This window comes from Desmodus rotundus, chromosome 9 (assembly GCF_022682495.2).
Source record: "Desmodus rotundus isolate HL8 chromosome 9, HLdesRot8A.1, whole genome shotgun sequence".
Classification (NCBI taxonomy): domain Eukaryota; kingdom Metazoa; phylum Chordata; class Mammalia; order Chiroptera; family Phyllostomidae; genus Desmodus; species Desmodus rotundus.
Window position 1 is genome coordinate 49,940,835 of NC_071395.1, and position 18,492 is coordinate 49,959,326.

Sequence of the window (18,492 nt, forward strand, 5' to 3'; positions counted from 1 at the left end):
AAGGAACCACATCTCAGAAAACATTACACCTCCCACTGTCTAAGTGGTCCCTGATCCTGGGCCTCTAATACAACACTTAGCATAATTCATGCAGTAGTAGACGCCGCGTAAATAAAGGTGTGTGGGTGCATAGTATGGGGATTGCAATGATAGAACTATTTTATTTGAAGTAATTTAACAATATGAGCCAGAACAATAACTAACATTTATTTTGCACTTAATATACGCAAACACTCAGCACGCACACTCACACACGAAGACAAATACCATGAACTCAGCTCTACTCGGTCCTTTTTACAAAGATGTCTCATTAGCGTATCCATAAATCAATCCATTTTAGTGCATAGAAATCAACCACATTGTACTTCACATTTATATCCTCATGAGTTATTTTTTGACTCCTCATGAAAAAGAGGCCATGAGGTTGGCGCCATCACCACACGTGAGGATATACAGCCCTGCGGGAAGTGGGTTACCCACTGACACCCAGCTAGTGAGTGGACAGCAGGGACTCAGGCAGCCTGTCACCTGAGCCCATCATTTAAAACCCTAGGCTACACTGACGCTGCTACTCTTATTAATGACACACAATTCCCACCCTCTGTGGCCTTGAGGGATTAGCATATAGGATCCCGTTTGTAGCCATGGAATTTGAGGCTCGGAACGTGGACAAGCTTGAGGTCCTGTGTCTACTGAGTCCCTCAAGAAGCCTGGTGGTTCCTGTTACATGTCATGGTCTGTGTCAGTCACCGATTTATTGCCTCAGCTCAGCATCCATCCTTCAATTGCTCTGGGTAAATGAAGCGGGATCCTGTAAATGCCTCTCCTTTGCCGGCCGGCACATGCTGACCTTGCTGGGAGAGGGTGCTGGAGGGGCACTGTCGGAAGGAAAGGGTTTTCTCTTCCTGGTCCAGGCTCCGGATGTGCATGCTCTGTCCGCACCCGACTGCTGTGCGAACGGCCCTTTGGCGCCCAGCTCCCAGGGCCTGGTGACCAGCAGCCTTCCTCAGCGACTCCTCGGAAGCTTTGCAGTGAGTTCTGCCAGCATGGGACCTCAGCAACTTCATGGCCATCTGGTGAGCCGTGACTGTGCCCTCCAGGACGTCAGAATTGCAGCCTTAGGATGGCGACTGCTCTTTATATCTGCAAACTTTATAGTCTTTAGGGCTCTTTTTCCTCCTCATTAGCCTGTTCCCCATAACTTCAATGTCTTGTTATAGTGAATAACTCCTTATTTCGAACGTTCCCTGACCACACGACTGTGTGGCTTTGTCTTCGGGTTGGCCCCTGACTGATGCGGGTTGCTTCCCTCCAGAGCACCTGACTGTGGGGATTAAGGCCTGAAAATTGCCTGGCACCACGTAAACATGAGCAAGGGAGTCATGTAGCCAGAGCCAAGGGAGATTTGCTCTTGTCCTTTTTTCTTGGTTTACCATCTAAGTTTCACGGAATGCAGGAGGAAAGGATCGATTGTACCCCACTTTTTATAAGTGGTACCTATGAAACCTACGAATGTTGTTATGTGCTCTAAAAACATTCAAAGTCTTTTTTTATTTCTAAATTACGTTTCAAGTAGCTCTCTAAGTACAACATCCAGCATCCAGTTCTGCGACCATCTGATTGATTGATTTCCATCATTTTTCACGTCAGTATGTTCCCTCTCCCGGGAATGAGAGCATTGGATCATCAGCTCTCATGCCAATGGTTCTTCCTCACATGCACACAGCAGCTTCACGTGGGTCACGAAACCATCAAAGCAGCTCCTGGGGTGACAGTTGGAAGTTACTGTCCTCACTTTAGACAAACAAACTTGTCACTGAGAGTTCAATGGCTCTCAAAGGGGCAAGTGATAAACAGCAAAGCAGCATCTGGGACTGAGAGCCAAGTGTCCAAGTCCACTGTTCATCTTCCATTGCCTCCCCCTCATCTCTCTGTTTCCTGGACAGCAGCTTTATCCTCTGCTAAGGAGTTTCAAAGATTGGCAAATGGAAGTGTGTGGGGTCTAGTGGGGGGCTGCAAGGCCCCTCTAGCGTCGCTCAAATCACTGTTGCGCGGGGGCATCTCGCAGGCTGGACTAGCTCCCTCCTGACCCCAAACTGTCAGAGGCTGGGTGTGAGGGCCGTGGAGGTGGTGTTGCACCGTCTGACAGGGGCTCTGAAGGCCCCTCCCCACGGGGAGCCAGGTGCATAGGGGGCAGCGAGTGAGCATGTGGTGTGTGCGGGTGTCAGCTGTCCCCTCTATCTTGCTTGGGTGCTCGCATGGCTCTGAGGGAGAAGTCGCCTGCCTCTGAGGGTGCGTGTGGGTCAGGGCTTGGACAGCCGTAGAGAGCCAGCCCCACAGCATCCCTTCAAAGATAAGACGGTATGTCATGCTTTTGTCCCCACTGTCTCTAGGGCAGTTAGTTCCTGCCGATTATTTTTAGAGCCCCTTTTCCTCTCGACTTTAATTATGCGGACCCCCTATGAGGTCCCCCACAGGCAGCAGACGCTGGAATGCAGGACCGAGGGCTGAGAGCGTGTGTTCTCTCTAGAGAAGCAGTTTGAGTAGAATGGTTTGATGTTCTTTGAGTTTCCTTCATTTTGTGAAAACAATTCTTTCTTCTTATTTTCACTTCTGCTTCCGTTTCTCTGCTCACCAGCACCTCCATCCAAGGTGTCATAGGTCAACCTCAGATTCATTCTTTAATTCTGTGGTCCTTCGAAAGCGACTAAGGGCACATTGATGGATAAATAAAGAAATAAATAAAACCCAATTTTATTTAGCTTTTAGCTTAATTTTATTTATTTATTTTTACTGTATTTTTTCCATCACAATTTACCCCCCATACCCTCTTCCACCTCCCCCACCCCGCAATCACCACACTGTTGTCTGTGTCCCTGAGTTCTTTCTTTCGTTTTTCTTTTTTGCTCAATCCCTCCACCCCATCTCCCAACATCTCCCGCCTAGAACTGTGAGTCTGCCTCTATATTGCTTGTTAGTTGAGTTTGTTTATTAGATGCCACATATGAGTGAGGTCATATGGTATTTGTCTTTCTCTGACTGGCTTATTTCACTTAGCATAATGCTTTTCAGGTCCATTGCTGTTGCAAAGGGTAAAATTGTCTTCTATTTTTTACAGCTGAGTAGTACTCCATTGTGTAAATATACCACAGATTTTTATCCACCCGTACACCGGCCCCGCCTTTGGCACAACCTGAAAACACTGCCTCTCTAACTCTGCGTCCTGCTGGGTGTTCCTGCCCCTACAGCAGTTCGTGCTTTGCTTCTGTGGGGGCTCAGGGCAGGCCATCCGCAAATATGCCAAGCGGCATATTGATCATTTTGAATTAAATTTATTTGAAAAACAACTGGTGAAAAAAGAGCATTCTGACCCCCCTTTATCTCCCTGACCGCAGGAAATAAATCTCCCTGTGAAAGGCGCCCTCCCTGTGCCTGGCAACAGAGAGACACCCTGAGTTAGAGAACTCAGGGCCGAGAAGTCTGTATAAACAAGCCTCATTATTATTATTATTATTTTCACTAATGTACTACAGAGGCCCAAGCTTTACTTAGATTCCTTACTAGTTAACCATCCAAAGTTAAGTTTCTTTGTCCTTTCAAGTCCTCACAAATTCATTGTCAACCCCCTGGCCTCCAGCTTCCTGCCCAGCACTTCCGGCATCCCCGCCAGGCCCCCCCAGGCTCTTCCCCCACGGGCTCCGCCACCAAGTGTTCACGTTTTGGGGAGGTTGTCACCCTGATCGGGATCAACTGGCAGCTCCGGCTCCCATGACGGGTCCTCCTGCTGCCTGGGTGCTCGCCTCCACGCCCACCCCAACCCCAACCCCAACCCCATCCCTACCCCCGCCCCATACCTCAACCCGCTCCAGGTATGTTTTGAATGTTGGGGTAGACAGGTGCAAGTCGAAGGGTAATTGTTGATAGAAAGTAGGACGGTATGTAATGGAAGAACTTGGGTACTATTTAGCTCAAAGCTTCCCTCCCTTCCTTCTTCTCCTACCTGCGTTGGAAGGAGCAGAAAAGCAGGATTTGTTTTTGTTTTTGTGTTTTGCTAATCATAAATGACGACTGATTGTCAGCTGGATAAAAACCAGGTAAAATGTTTATTGTAAATGACTGTGGTAACCCTCATTTTACCGACCGTTCATTCAGAAAAGCAAGTAGGCTTGTGTTACAGAACCCCCTTTGGGGTATTCAGAAGGGGCTGTGGACGGCTGTCAGGGGACCTGGATGGGCCTTCTGACCTGCTACCCACTAGTTCGGTGAGCTAAGCGTGACATGGGCCCTCATGGAACGTCCTTGTCTCCATCTACAAAGGGGGGTACATTCTTCCTGTCCGTTCCTATTGGTTCAAATGAGGGGACTTCTATATTGTAAGGTGCCCTATAAAGCTAAGATGATATTACTATTTACCATTAGGTGAATACATTTCACTTACTATGAGTGGAAATAAATTCTATTTAACCTGCATATCATATACTAAATTTCCATCTCTCCCAAGAGCAGAGGAGACCTTCTCTCTGCTGTTTTTTATTGTTTTCAATTCCATTCGACATTGTTTTATAGTAGTTTCAGGTGTACAGCATAGTGGGTTACCCTCTCTCTAGTTTTAAAGTTTGTCTCCGACCCAGAGGAGAATGGCGATTGCCTGGCTCAGGAATGCTCAGCAGAGGCTGCCAGGACAGAACCCTCTGTCTTGGTCTCAACACAACTGACCTGGGATAGGACATGATACTGTGTTTCAGGCCAGAGGCTTGTCAGTCACCTTCTTATCCTGGAGGCCGATTGGACCGTGGGCCACACTCCGGGAACTGCTGGCTTTATTATCGGGGATGACCCCATGTTTACTGTGTCCACGGCGCTGAAGTAACAGACTCATGGGCAAAATCGAGGCAGATACGGCTTGCTGTTAGTTTGCAAGCCGTATCTTGATTTGGTATCTTGATATTTCTTGATTTGGGCATACAGAACTCTCTGCAGAGTTTGGCTGATACAGTTTAATCAGGCCCTCTTTCACCTAAAAGGTTGTGTCTCTAAACTTTCCTTGCCAAATATAATGAAATTCCTTTATCAGGGCTCTTGGGGGAGTAATGGCCATATATTTCAGGAGCATTTGGCTCAGCAGTATGAATTGTGAAATGATTTTCAGAGAACATCCAGCGATATCCTGTTTGGATGGAGAGTGGATTTTTTTTTTTTTTTAGTTGAAAAGTGAATCTTACAAAATCAGGCCAGTTCCCTATGCTTTCTCTAGTTCACTTCCCCTGTGGGCAGGGGAGAAGCATGGAAGTATTGGGAGTATCTTCACGTTCCTTAATAGGCTGAGAAAATAGGTTTCCTCAGGGGGTGCTTTGGCCCCACGGTAACCTCTCCAATCAGTGCATCTCATCAGAACTGTGCGCCTCTAACATGTGAGGCATTTGCTCCTGATCTCTCTGGGCTCGGGGCTTCTTCTTGGCTCTCCTCCTGCTGTCCTCTGGTTTCCTTAGCCCGAACAAAACAAAGATTTTGAAAGAGCCCCTGGACTTCTGCACACTCCACCAGGTTGTGCAACCTACTCAGTTTTGAGAGAGAAAACACAGCCAGGGATTGCCAGCTACAACTTGGCAAAGGTGATGTCAGACCTGAGACCCTGGTTCCAGCTCTGGTCCTCTCAGGCTTGGGCACTCCTGCAGCCTCCTCCCCAGTTCACCTGTCTGTTCCGCCTACCCTGCAGAGCCCTGCCAAAGCCATGATCCTGGACCACCAGTCCCCTGGGCTCCCTGCCCTACCACCAGGGAGGTGGAGCCAGCTCCCCGACCTGGCCTGTGCAGTTCCTCACACCCCAGACTCAGCACACCTCTCCTTCTTTAGCTCTCATTTCCTGTCCTGCTGCCCGCCTCCTGCTCACTGTCGTTTGGGCTTTGCTCAAGGTGTCCATTTCTGGCTTTCCTAAGATACCTTTCTGAGGTCCTTTGCCCAACTGGAAGTCAGCTCCTTTTTGAGAGTGGAGCTCAAACTTTACAGCTCCCTCAGCACCTTCCTTCACCCAAAGTGATGTCTCCAGCCTAACGTTTCAGGACTTTTTTTTTGTATTTTTCACTTCGCCAATCACTCAATCTCCCACACATGTGATCTTCAATAATGTTATGGTCTGAAGGTTTGCTTCCCTCTAAACTTCATATGTTGATGTCCTAACTGGCACTGTGATGGAATTTGGAGATGGGGCCTTGGAGAAATACTTAGGATCAGATGAGGTTATGAAGACACGCCCCCTGGCCTGATGAAATTAGTTCTCGTATAAGATTAAGACATCAGAGGCCTCCCTGTCTCCCCCAAATCCCTCCTCCCTCCTTCTCCCTGCCCCTCCTCCCCTCTAAACTGCCCCTGACCCCACCACCACCACTGTGAGCATGCAGGACTGGGGAAGGGCCATGGAGAACATGGGGAGATGGTGACCCCCTGCAAGCCAGGGAGAGGGTGCTCACCAGGGCCCGATCCTGCTCACACCCTGATCTTGGACTTTGAGCCTCCAGCACTGGGAGATGGTAAATCTGTTGTTTAAGCTCCCAGGTTATGGTGTTTGTCATGGCAGTCTGAGCTTAGACAGATAATAGTTCAAGTCTTTTGCTGTGACTTTTTCTCTTGTTTTACTTCCTACCTTCCCAACAGGCTAGCTCACTGTCCTGGAGAGCAAGGGTCTTAGGCACCATGGCAGGCACCACAGGGTTTGGTATTCAGAATGTGAGCTGGTCTCATTGGAGGTCAATGTGGCATTTCAGGCCTACTGAAGAAAGATCTGTCTGCATTTATGGAAGTATGTTTTTTGGAAATAATTCAGGAGGTTCAATTTTATATCTTCAAGATCATATTCTAACTAGAATAATGCTTCCTAAAAATATTGTTCAAGAGAACTTCTTTTGAGACTTTTAATGTGCAAATAGAAATTATTTGTTGATTCCTTTAGTAATTGTATATGAATGGGCATTCCTTCCTTTTGACAAAACTTAGTTTTTTATCCTCCTGATGTAGTTTGAACCACCCACTTGCCATCTTGTTACATGATTTTTTCACAGCAAGAGGTTATAATCACAAAGGTGAAGGCCAGCTTGTCCTGCCTCCTGACCCACTATGATTTCCCAGGATCCTGAATCAGGAATGGTGAGGCTTAACAATATATGCATTTTACAAAATGAGTTATTTTCCCTTATCTTTTCACATTTTGCAAAAAACTTTATCTTTTCTTAGTGTTCCCACTATATGGGAAAAGAAAAAAAGCAAAAAAAAAAAAAAAAAAGTGGCAGAGGGCTGGTTTCCCACCCCTCCCCTTGCATCTGAAGTGAGGTTCTGATGCTTTCTCTGAAATGTGTCCTGGGACAGTTCTAAGAATAGCAGGAAGGAAGGGACTGACTCCTGGGAACTCACTGCACCTCCATTTAGAAATTTAAGAAGGCTAGGTGACCCAGAGGTCACAGCAATTCAGTGGGGCTGCTGTGTCCTCACTGGGAACAAGGATCACAATGCATTTCCTGTCCTCAGGGGGTGTTGGTGTGTCAGGTGCTGCCCATAGGAAGCACATGATGAGACACTCAGCCTGTCGAGGACCTCGCCTGGCCGGAGACCTTCCCTCCTCCTGGCTCCATTGTGGTGGCTGCTCTCCTGCGAATCCGTTTCCTGCCTCACCCTCTCTAACTGCTGCTCCCTCTCGCCTCTGCAGTAACTGGTCCCCAGTGACTGTGCTCAGAATCCTTGTCCAGAAATATTCAATGGTCCTTCAGGTGTCTACAGCATTAATTCCAAATGGCTTCAAAATAGCACTGAAAGCCTTCCATCATTTTCTTCCACTCTGAACTTTCCAGCCTTCTCTCTCATTACAACCTCTCATACATGGCATTCATAACCCCCGTGGGCCTGAACATACTCTAATGCCTTCTACCTTTCCTTCCACGTGTCCCCCCCTTCTTTACCAACCTGCCCAGCGCTGGGCCATGTTCTGCCATATTGGAGTTGAGGCAAAAGAAAAAGTACATACCTCAATACACGCTTGTCAGATATGCTCTCAGATGTGGAATCAAAGGCAAAAGTTCATAAAAGTCCTACAAGCAGGACTCGTGACTCTCCAAGAAGCTGCGTTGTCCCGCCTGTCTGCAGGTCACTGTGCATCCCCTTAAGCTCTCTTAGTCAGGGGGCTGGGGACCAAGGGATGATTGAAAATGACTCTTCCCATCACCTAAGAATGCAGGGTCATGAGTCAAACAGCCTGACTCTATGGAAATTTTGATATTTTGTTCATCACAGGCTTTTGCGTATTTTTTTCACCATAGATAATCAAAACAATTTTTATTTGGGTTTTGAATATTTTCATACATAAAGGGAAATATGATTGTCTAATACTCTGCAAATTTGTAGACTACAAACAATACAATGCACTGTAAAAAATTGGAAAGTTATCAACCTTTCTCAATGTGATGTCAAGGACATGAAAACACTCCCCTACATTTTATGCCTACTCTTTGCCTGGAAAATAAACTCCAAAGTCTTTGACATGGCATTTGAGACCCCAAATAATCTGTTTCCAACTTGTTTTTCCAGCAACTCCCGTCCACCCCCTCCTCTCTCTAGAACATGCTATAAACGTTAGGTTTCATGTTCTAGTTCACAGTGTTCCCTCCATGTGTTATGATTGTTTTTCATTTCTCAACAACGTGTACATCTTTCAGGCCCATGTGATCTGTCATTTTATCTATAATATCTCCTGCCTCTAGATAGTATTAATCCTTTCTTCTTCTGTACTCTTCTACTGCTATGAAAATTAAATTTAAGTGTTAGAATTATTTATCTCCTTCCCTGTATTACTCTCAAAGGGAAAAAGTCTTACTCATTTCTATTTCACCCAAGCTTCACAAAATGACTATAAATAGAGGGCACACAATAAATACCCACCTGAACAGACCTAGTTCGGTTTACGTAACAAATAAAACAAACTGTAAGAACAATCCTCATCTACATAAAATGTAAAAGCCACATCACACTGATTTTTTTTGTCAGTTAATAGTGAAAATTTACCCTAAACATGAATTCTCCACATTATCCTTTCAGTATTAAGTAAATCAAACAACTAAATTTCTCTCTTGTAGTCAGTTTGGAAGGAGGCAGGAAATAGTTATGCGACAATCCAGTCAAGTACCTTTAACATATGCCTGCCTTATTGTTCTTCATTAACTCATTCTCTAATTGATACGAAGCCAGTCTGTGAGCCAAAATTAAGACCATCTCGGACATGGGCGAAGTACTTGTCAGGACGGCAGGATGTACAGAGGTTGAGATCTTGCTTCTGGTCCTGAATATTCTGAGCTGGAATTCCTCCCTTTTCCAGAAGAATCCTGGTGGCTTTACGAATGTCAACATAGGGATCTGATGAGTCCATAGCCACACACATTCAGGACCAAGATTATGAAATGCCTTTGCTGATTCCTTCGGAAGAGTAAAACAGCAAGGTCCTACTGAAGGTCCCAGTACGACAATAATATCTTCCAAACTGCAGCCATGTTCTGTTACCATAGCATTCACAGTAGCCATAGCAACACCTAACAAAGTACCTCTCCAGCCAGAGTGAGCAACCCCACATGCTTTTTTGACAGGACCTGCAAAAATTATTGGTATACATTCAGCACCAGGAGCTGCTATTGCGACTCCTCTCTGATTTGTGGTGATTCCGTCATAAGATTCAGGCTCCTTCCTCCCCGTAACCCAGGCATCATTGGCCTGATCGGTCTTTATTCGGTAAAAGTTCTTCACATTAAATCCTGCAGCACACCCCAACCTACACAGATTTCTTGAACAACTACCTTAGGATCTCTCCTCTTGGAACTCCTGAAGAGATTTAAAGGGCTGAGAGTTGGTAGGTAAGGTATCTTGTAGTAAATCCAGGTATGAAAATGTCTGAAATCAAAGGAGATGTGATTATGGTTAATTCTCCTTTCAGTGTTGGCAGACTTCTCAAATATGTTTCTGTTTCATTCTGTATTGCTTCTAGTTCTTGAGCTGTGATGATGTTTCCCAAAGAAGCCTGTATTGAAAGACCTCCCTTCAAAGTTCTCTCTAAATCTTCAAACTCAAAATTGTAAACATCAGTGAAGAGTTGATCAATGAAAGCCTTCAGTAATGTCTTCCAGTGCACGGGTACAATGACCTTAATACTGCTCAGATTTTTTTCATCAATTTTTTGTTTAATGGTATACAAAGACACAGCCATACTGGAATTGCTAACAGTCTCAGATTCTCTCAAGAGAGCTTGTTTCTAATTCATAATTATCACGGTCACTGTTCCTTTCACAGTTGATGTTGCTGCAACACATTATGCAGAGGAACTTGGCCTTGGCAGCATGGTGGTACCAAAGAGCATTCAATGTCTTTGGTGACGTCTGATAATGGTTTTTCTGAGAGTTCAATTTCAAATCAAAAAGGTCAATCAACACTGCTCCTGCCATCCTTCGGTAAGGGTACACAGCTCTTCAGGGAAAGCTTTTGTGGCCCCCTCAGTCACCTCAGCGCAGACGACGTATCCCCGCCTGGCATGGCCTAGCCAGGGCCCTGCAGTCCGTGTAAGGCCGGAGCCGACGGGGAAGGAGCTGAGGGGCCTCGGATGCAATGGGCCGACCCCAGCGCCCGGGAATCCGGGGGGAGCCGAGCTCTGCGCCCGCGGCGGCCTCTGCATTTGCGGGTCAGGGCGGCCCTTGGAGCCTGCTCCCGGCGGCCCAGCGGAGGGAAGAGGAACAGGAACCAGAGCCCAGAGGGGCGTCGCGCCTGAGCCTGCATATGTTTTAAATATTTAATTAAATTGTCACTCATCTCGATCACTGAACTGTTCAGCGCTCTTTTACATTTTGCACCCCGGCCAAGCACCTCACTCGTCTTACCCTAACCCCCACCCTGAATTTGGCAAAACAGGGCTTCGCGAGTCCCGCTTAGACGATTTTCTCTAATAAACCTCAGCAGATCTCCCGCCTGGACTCCGCTGTCCATCTCTTGTACTTGCACAGCATGCTGCTTGGGCCTGGCTCTTGGTCTCCACTACGCTGCTCTTTGCCGGGTTATGATGGGTGGGTCTTACTCTCTAACCAGCTGGGGGCTCCAGAGGAATGAGGTTCACACCTTTTTTTAAATCTCTCTTTCATGCTGTGCTTAACGCAGTGCTCAGCGCGCCTAATTGTTTAAGAGTTATTAGTTCCATGCTCTTGGCTTGATTAACAAGTTTAAGCCCCTCCCCTGGAACCTCCCTCAGATGTTATTTGTTGTCAGGTGGAACTTAGTAGAAGTTCTCCATGGCAACCGAGGGGACCTTGGACCGCATGTTCTGAGGACACCAGTGAAAAGCAGCCCCACAGTCACCTCCTGATCTCCTCCTCTAGTGTCTCCTCCTGGGGATCCCCTTCTCATTTTCCCTGACTGGATCCACGAGGGCTCCCCCATGCCTGACTCTCCTACAGAACCAGGCGCTGGGTTCCAGGCTTCTCATGTCTCCCACATGCGCACTTTCCCTTAGCCTCTGTCCCCAGGCAGTGCCTCCCACGCCAGGGGGGCCCTGTCTCCTCACACCAGCGCCCACTCTTTCTTACTGAGTTTCACTGAGCTTCTGTCCCAGAGATCGCCCTGCTACAGAAGTGGCTTTGGGAAGGAGAGCCCAGGGTCTCTGAGACCCAACTGTCCCTCATGATGGCCTTGGGTCTACTGACATTTCTCTAGGTAATTTGAAGACATTTAAAGATATGTTTTTCATGCTTGGGTTCAGCTGTTGCATAAGAATTAATGCATAAGAATTAAAGCAACTCATAACAGTAAAAACAAAGTTCCAAACCAAAAGTGAATTATTAGCAGCTGAGAAAGTCAAAACGAAGAAACCTCAGTGATCTCTCTTCCTCCTTGAAGATGAAATATTCCTACACTCTGGAGGGTGAAGGAAGGGGTAGTGGGCCCATTCTTTAAAGCAGAGTACAAGGTGTTGCAGGACACTCGTGTAAAGTCTCAATTGGTCAAGGCCACGGAGGATAAAGTCGGAGATGAAGTCTCTGAAATCAAGAACCCTGGCTGACCTGATGCTTCCAGAAGCCCAGGAAGCCTGCTGGCTGTTTGGAGGCTCCTTCTTAACTCTGTGACCTGCTCGCTGCAGACGCCCACTGCAGACTCTCTTGGCTGTGTGACACGGTTCCTTGCTGGCTGCCACAGATTCTGCCACTCAGTGTGCAGCCCAACCCACTGAGCTGAGGCCAGAAACACCTCAAGAGAAACAGACCACAAACCTATGAAAACTTGAATAAATGCCGCCATACTCGCTCTATTCAACCTTTGCAGCAGCCAGTGCAGCAGATGCCGGAGCACATCTCCGGGCGCTCGTCCCCAGCCTCAAGGTTAGCAAGGCTGCTGGGTGGGTTTGCAGAGTAATTCCCTCCTTGGCCCCTCCCAGCTGGAGACAAGCCTTTCTAGGAAATGATTTTCTCAATTTACTAGAGTCCACTTTCTTGCATTGTGTTAAGGGGCAAGGAATAAAAGTGTCACAGGCATTTGGAATTCCACGAGGCTGATGCCAGCCTCCAAGGCTGGTGGGTGGTAAGCATGCACAGAAATGTCGTGCTGGCCTGCACGTTCACCCTGTCCCCGTCCCACACGGAGACCCGCCCATTTATCTCTTTCCAAGCCTGCTTCCATTGTTCTTCTTTGCCTTTCTAAAAAAAATTTATTTTTGATTTTAGAGAGAGGGAAGGGAGGGAGAAAGAGGAGAGAAACATCGATGCGCCCTGACTGGGGATTAAACCTGCAACCTAGGCATGTACCTTGACCCTACCTGGGAATCAAACTAGCAACCTTTTGGTGTGTGGGACGATGCCCAACTTACTGAGCCACACCAGTCACGGGCCCTCTTTGCCTCTTGAGTAAGTGAGCTAAACCCATTCATTTTCATTCATGTGTCCATCTCCTCATTAAACATGTTTGGAGCACCAGCCAGATGCCTGGGGGGCTCGGTCATGACTCCCAGAGCTCCAGAGGGTCCTGCCAGCTGCCCCTTTCTTTTCCCTGCCAGCCCCCCTCACTGCCGGCACCACTGAGGTTTAACTCTCCCATTCCCCTGCCCCCCCCCCATTCCCTGAATGAATTAAGTTTAACTCTCCAATAGAAAGCATTTTGGAGACTTTATTCCTACAGGAAAGGTAAAAGCAAGATTCCTAAAATCAGCAGACTGGTGTTTCAATTAGGAAAATGAAAGTTCAGGTTAGCTATGTATTGCTGGGTGCCAGGAACTGTGTGTAGGAGAGAAACCACCCGCAGGGCCCGTGCTGGGGACCTGCCGCTCAGGGAGGTCAGTGTGGGCTCCCCAGGGCGGGCTTTCTAAGAAAGATGGCAGACCAGGAATTTTCTAATGGGAAACATGCTGTTTTCCCCAAGCTCGGCTCCCCAACTCCCTCCGCTAAGCCTCTTGACTGAGGGAGTTCCACGGCTGGGTTTTTGAGCCCTGACGCTGTCCAGCTCTGTACTGTCAAGCAACTGCAGTAAGGAGAGGATTCATTTCCTGGCTGGGAAGATCCCAGAGGGTGATGCGGGGAGATGTGTACGGAGGGGATCACAGGTACACAGAAACACAAAACCGAGCAAACACCGCTGCGGCTGCCAGCGGTCTCTGAGGAAAAAGACATCTCATTGTCGGGAAGCCTTCTTAGGCGTAGTGTAAATAAAGGGACCTGGACTCCACCTGCCACTCAGAGGCGAGGTGTTGGGTGTGTTCACAGGTGGGTGTTGGTGAGCCTCATGCAGCCCTGGAGGCAGATGCTACTTTCCTTTCCCAGGGAGAACCCAGAGGTACAGGGCAGGTGTGGCTTGCTGACTGTGGCTGTCGGCAAGACAGGTTGGGTATCCAATTCTGTCAGAACCTCCGTCTCAAGCTTTTCCCAGAAATCATAGCCCTAACACGATCCCCTCCCCGCAGAAACGCAGGAGTCAGGGCACCGGCTGTCCACCCGGGCCAGGGCGAGACTCGGGGTTTGGGGCAGGATTTCAGGGGTGCTGCTGACCGAATTTCCCTCACTGGCTTGCCAGCGGTGCTGGGATCCCATGCCATAACTGTTGCTTTCGTTGTTTAAATTGTCACTATTTTACTTACATTGTCACCTGCATTCACTCGCTTACTTTGGGCTGGTTTATTCCCCCCAGCCACATCTGCATGTCCTTCTGACTCCAATTTAAAGTCTGTTTCCTCTCTTCCTCCTCCTTCTTTATTCCCAATCTTGGCCAAAGGCCTCTGTGCATCTTGAACAGAAAAGGGTAGAGAAATTACCAAAACAACCACTTCCTAAGCCTCTCTCAAGCCTTTTTGTAGGGGAATTTCTGTGCCTAGAGGATTTTCTGTGCCTAGAGAAAACTTGGGGACAATGAAGAAGCCGGAGGCTTCACAGGGGAGGAGTGAGGTTTCTACAGCGTTGTCAGGGCTCCCCCTGGTGGATCTACATAAAGGGAGTTAAAAAAAAAAATCTTTCTTAATTTTCTCTTGCGTAATCATTCAACTTCCCATCAATTTTTATATCTGTATCTGGTTTATACAAACTTAATGGCTTAAAACAGCACACATTTACTACCGTGCAGTTCTGTAGGTTAGAGGTGAAAAACGAGTCTCCTCGGGCTAAAATCATGGAGTTGGCAGGGCCACGTTCCTCCCGGAGGCTGGGGGCTGGGCCTCTCCGGAAAGCAGCTCCTTGCCTCGGGAGTTGCTAGGGGCCTCCTGTGGCCTTTCCTCCACCTTCCAAGCCAACAACGTGGAATCTCTCTGAACCTCCTCCTCCTGTTGTCTTGCTTCTGTCTGACTCTGACTTCAGCTGGAAAAGTTTCTCTTTCAAGGGTTCATTTGTTTAGGCGGGGCCCACCCAGATAATGCAGGATAATCTCTCTGTGTGTCAGGATTCCTGACCTTAATCCTGTCTGCCAAATCCTTTCTGCCATGCAAGATGAATGTTCCCAGGTTCCCGGGATTAGGGTTGGGCATCTTTTCTCAGCCATCATTCCGCCTGCCCCATCACTGGCCATAATCATATTCTTGGGGCTCCAGTAGGGAGTGCATGAGATGCTCCTCACCCAGGGAGCACGCATGCTACTGAGGGAGACAGCCTTGTAGGCATCTTGGCGCCTTGGCACCCTCACGATGCACCGGGTGCTGTGGGGGGTGCTGGGGAGGGAACCCCAGCTCTGCCCGCAGATCTCGGGGAGGACTTCCAAGGGAGGGAGGAATTTCAGCCGAGAGCGGAGGACTAGCGTTTTCTGATGCCTTATCTTTGATTACAGCCCGCACCATCCACTGTTCACGGGCTGTTTCCCACTCGGTTTCCAGGAAAGAACTGTATTAACACAGCATGGAATTCTCACGTGCCTACAGAGAGGTGTCCTTCCTAGGAAGCATGGAAGCCATGTACAAGGAGCTTTATACTGGGATGTCCAGTAAGCAAAACAAGCGAACATAAAACTTCCCGAAATAATGGTTACCCTGGGGCTTCACAGACTGGGTGAGGGAGCCTTTTGGGGTGCTGCCAATGCACCCCAGTCTTGGCCTGGGGGTGGCTCCACATGTGTCTACGTCATGTACAGTGGCAGGGGCCACATCAAGCCCTGCCCTGAGCCCCCTCCACCCCCAACGCCCAGGACAACTCAGGGGACCGCTCTGGCCTGGAACGTTGTTTGAAGTCCACTGCCCTGGTTTTGGGGTGTAGCCTTCTGAGGGGGCGCCGTCACCCTGAGGGGGGCCCACGTTAAGTGCACACCGAAAGCTCTTCAGTGCGATTCACTCCAGAAGGGAGAACGCGGTTCTGTCTCTTCATTTCTTTTTCAGTAAATTTCTAAATAAAATATTGAATACACACAAAAAATAGGTGAACAAATCCTGAATGAATACGCCCGTGAAGCCGTTGTCTGAGCCAGGGAACAGAATATCACCAACCCCCAGGAACACCCCTGCCTCCTCCTAGGATAACCTCTGACTTCTAGGCCCACAAATTCACTGTGCCTGGCTTTGAACTTTGTACAGATAAACCCTCACAGAATGCGTCTTTTGTGACCAGCTTTCTTCCCTCAGCATTATGTTTGGAGATTCATCCATTTTTGAGGACAGCTGCATGATATTTTTTCTAAGAATGTCACTATTTATTTGTCTGTTGATGGCTATCCGGATAAGTTTCAACTTTTCCATCTTTCCATCTGTAACCAACAGCAAGGACACCTGAAACCCAGATATTTTTAAGATCCTAGAGAGAGTTAGGAGCAGGCAGGACTGCAAGCTGGGCCCAGCAGCGGATTCCACCAGGGCTCTCAGGCCCTGTGGCTGTTGCAGCACCTAATACAACTTACTGGCTTAACGTTACCTCCACCTACCTGGGAGAGTGAGCACCCAGCCCTCTCCAACCAGGCAAAGAAGCCCTCAAGGGCCAGAGCAGTGTCTGTGGTTAACACCAGCCCCTGACGCAGTGCGGGGCCCAGAGCTGGTGCCTCCGCTTCCCATGGCGGGCTCAGTACCTCATTCCCTCCCAACACTTCTCTCACCAATTTGCCAAGAAACCCAAGAGGAAGCTAAATTCCTGTTATTAAAATGGGAGGGGCCTTGTACAGGGAGGGCCGAAGCTGCCTGCCATCCCTGGCGTCTCAGTGTGAATATTCATGAGGGTCTCCCCACTCTCCTGGTGGGGTGGGAGAGAGTGATCAGTTCGCAGCAGGGCTCAGAGGCCATCGGGGTGGTGGTCCCCAACTTTGTGTCTTTGCTTTTTAAGCAGCACGATCCTTTGGTTAAACCAGATTTCTGATGAACATTTTGGGTGACCCCAAAATTTGTCCATCTGTCTCCATGGATCGTGTGGAGCTCTGGGAGGTCCAGGTGAAAACCTCTGATCTGGACCAACCACAGATGTTAACCAGGGCCCAGAGGGTGACCGCTGCTCCTGTGGGTGGTCACCCTGTCACCTTAATACCTCCTCACACTGGAGGCAGAGGTTTTTATAAGGAGGGAGAGGGGAACAGAACAAAGAGATGGAGGGAGGGGTTGAGAAGTTCTCTCCATGCAGACGAGCATGGTCCATTCCGATAAGGCAAAGTGGCAGTGTGGTGTGCGTCCTCCTGGCTTCACGTCCTCCTGGCTCCACGGTTGAAGGTCAGCAAATCTCCCAGAGCTAGGATGGCGTAAGGTCTGAGTCTGTACCTTTTGAAGTTAGTTGTTAGGATTCTTATACAAAGATGCTATTTATCTACAAGCTACATATTAATCAGAGTCGGCACTCACCGAAACAACATCAAAAGAATGGTGGGTGGGTTACAATTTCCCACCATTACAATTTTCCACTGTTACAGGCTCCTGAGTTTACAAAGTGCCTAGCACTAGTGTTAGCTATTTTTACTTATAGTTTTAAATGTTATTTTAAAAATTCTCTTATAGATTTTCCCAGTACCAGTCAGATGCTAGGCAGTGTTTGTTGCACTGAAGTCGGCCATTAACAGTTACTCTGAGGTAAGCCATTCACGTAAACTGCGGAACAACTTTTTTGGATTGCCTTTGGAAGAAATCAGAGCCCAGAGAAAACAGAATCCTCACCCACTGGCTTCAGAGCTGGGAGGAGGTCAGGAGCAGGGCAGAGTGAGAGGCTTGGTTCAGGCAGGCTGAAGCGGGACAAAGGGAATATAAGGGTGTAGATGAGTACGAAGGGGGAAAGGCAGAACCGGGTGTAGAAGTAAACATTACTAAAAATTTGTAAGTGTGTGTCAGGTTCACAATAATTAGTGAGTAGTCACTTGCATCAAGTCTCATTGGAAGTTGGTTTAGGCAGAATCCTTCACCTTGGAGTTCAGGGTCTAATCAATTAGTGTGGAATTTACTGCCCTCTTCTGGAAAGAATGGGGAATTGACCTTTTTTTTTTTTTTTTAAATATATTTATTGATTATGCTATTACAGTTGTCCCATTTCCCCCCCCCCCACTCCACTCCATCCTGCCCATCCCCCTCCCTCCCACATCCCCCCCCCCATAGTTCATGTCCATGGGTCATACTTATAAGTTCTTTGGCTTCTACATTTCCTACACTATTTTTACCCTCCTCCTGTCTATTTTCCACCTATCATCTATGCTACTTATTCTCTGTACCTTTACCCCTCTCTCCCCCTCCCACTCCCTTATTGACAACCCTCATGTTCTAGTTGTTTGCCTAGTTTGCTCTCGTTTTTGTTTTATGTGTGGCCGTTAATAACTGTGAGTTTGCTGTCATTTCTTCTGTTCCTATTTTTGATCTTCTTTTTCTTAGGTAACTCCCTTTAACATTTCATATAATAAGGGCTTGGTGATGATGAGCTTCTTTAACTTGACCTTATCTGAGAAGCACTTTATCTTCCCTTCCATTCTAAATGATAGCTTTGCTGGATACAGTAATCTTGGATGTAGGTCCTTGCATTTAATCTTGGGTAATGTAATTATGATGTGCCTTGTTGTGTTCCTTCTTGGGTC

The 18,492-nt window shown here is 47.8% G+C and overlaps 1 pseudogene; it reads right to left on the minus strand.

Moving 5' to 3' along the window:
• Positions 1–9,202: 9,202 nt before the first annotated feature.
• On the minus strand, positions 9,203–10,469 carry LOC112305223 (purine nucleoside phosphorylase LACC1 pseudogene; annotated as a pseudogene).
• Between the last annotated feature and the right edge of the window lie 8,023 nt (positions 10,470–18,492).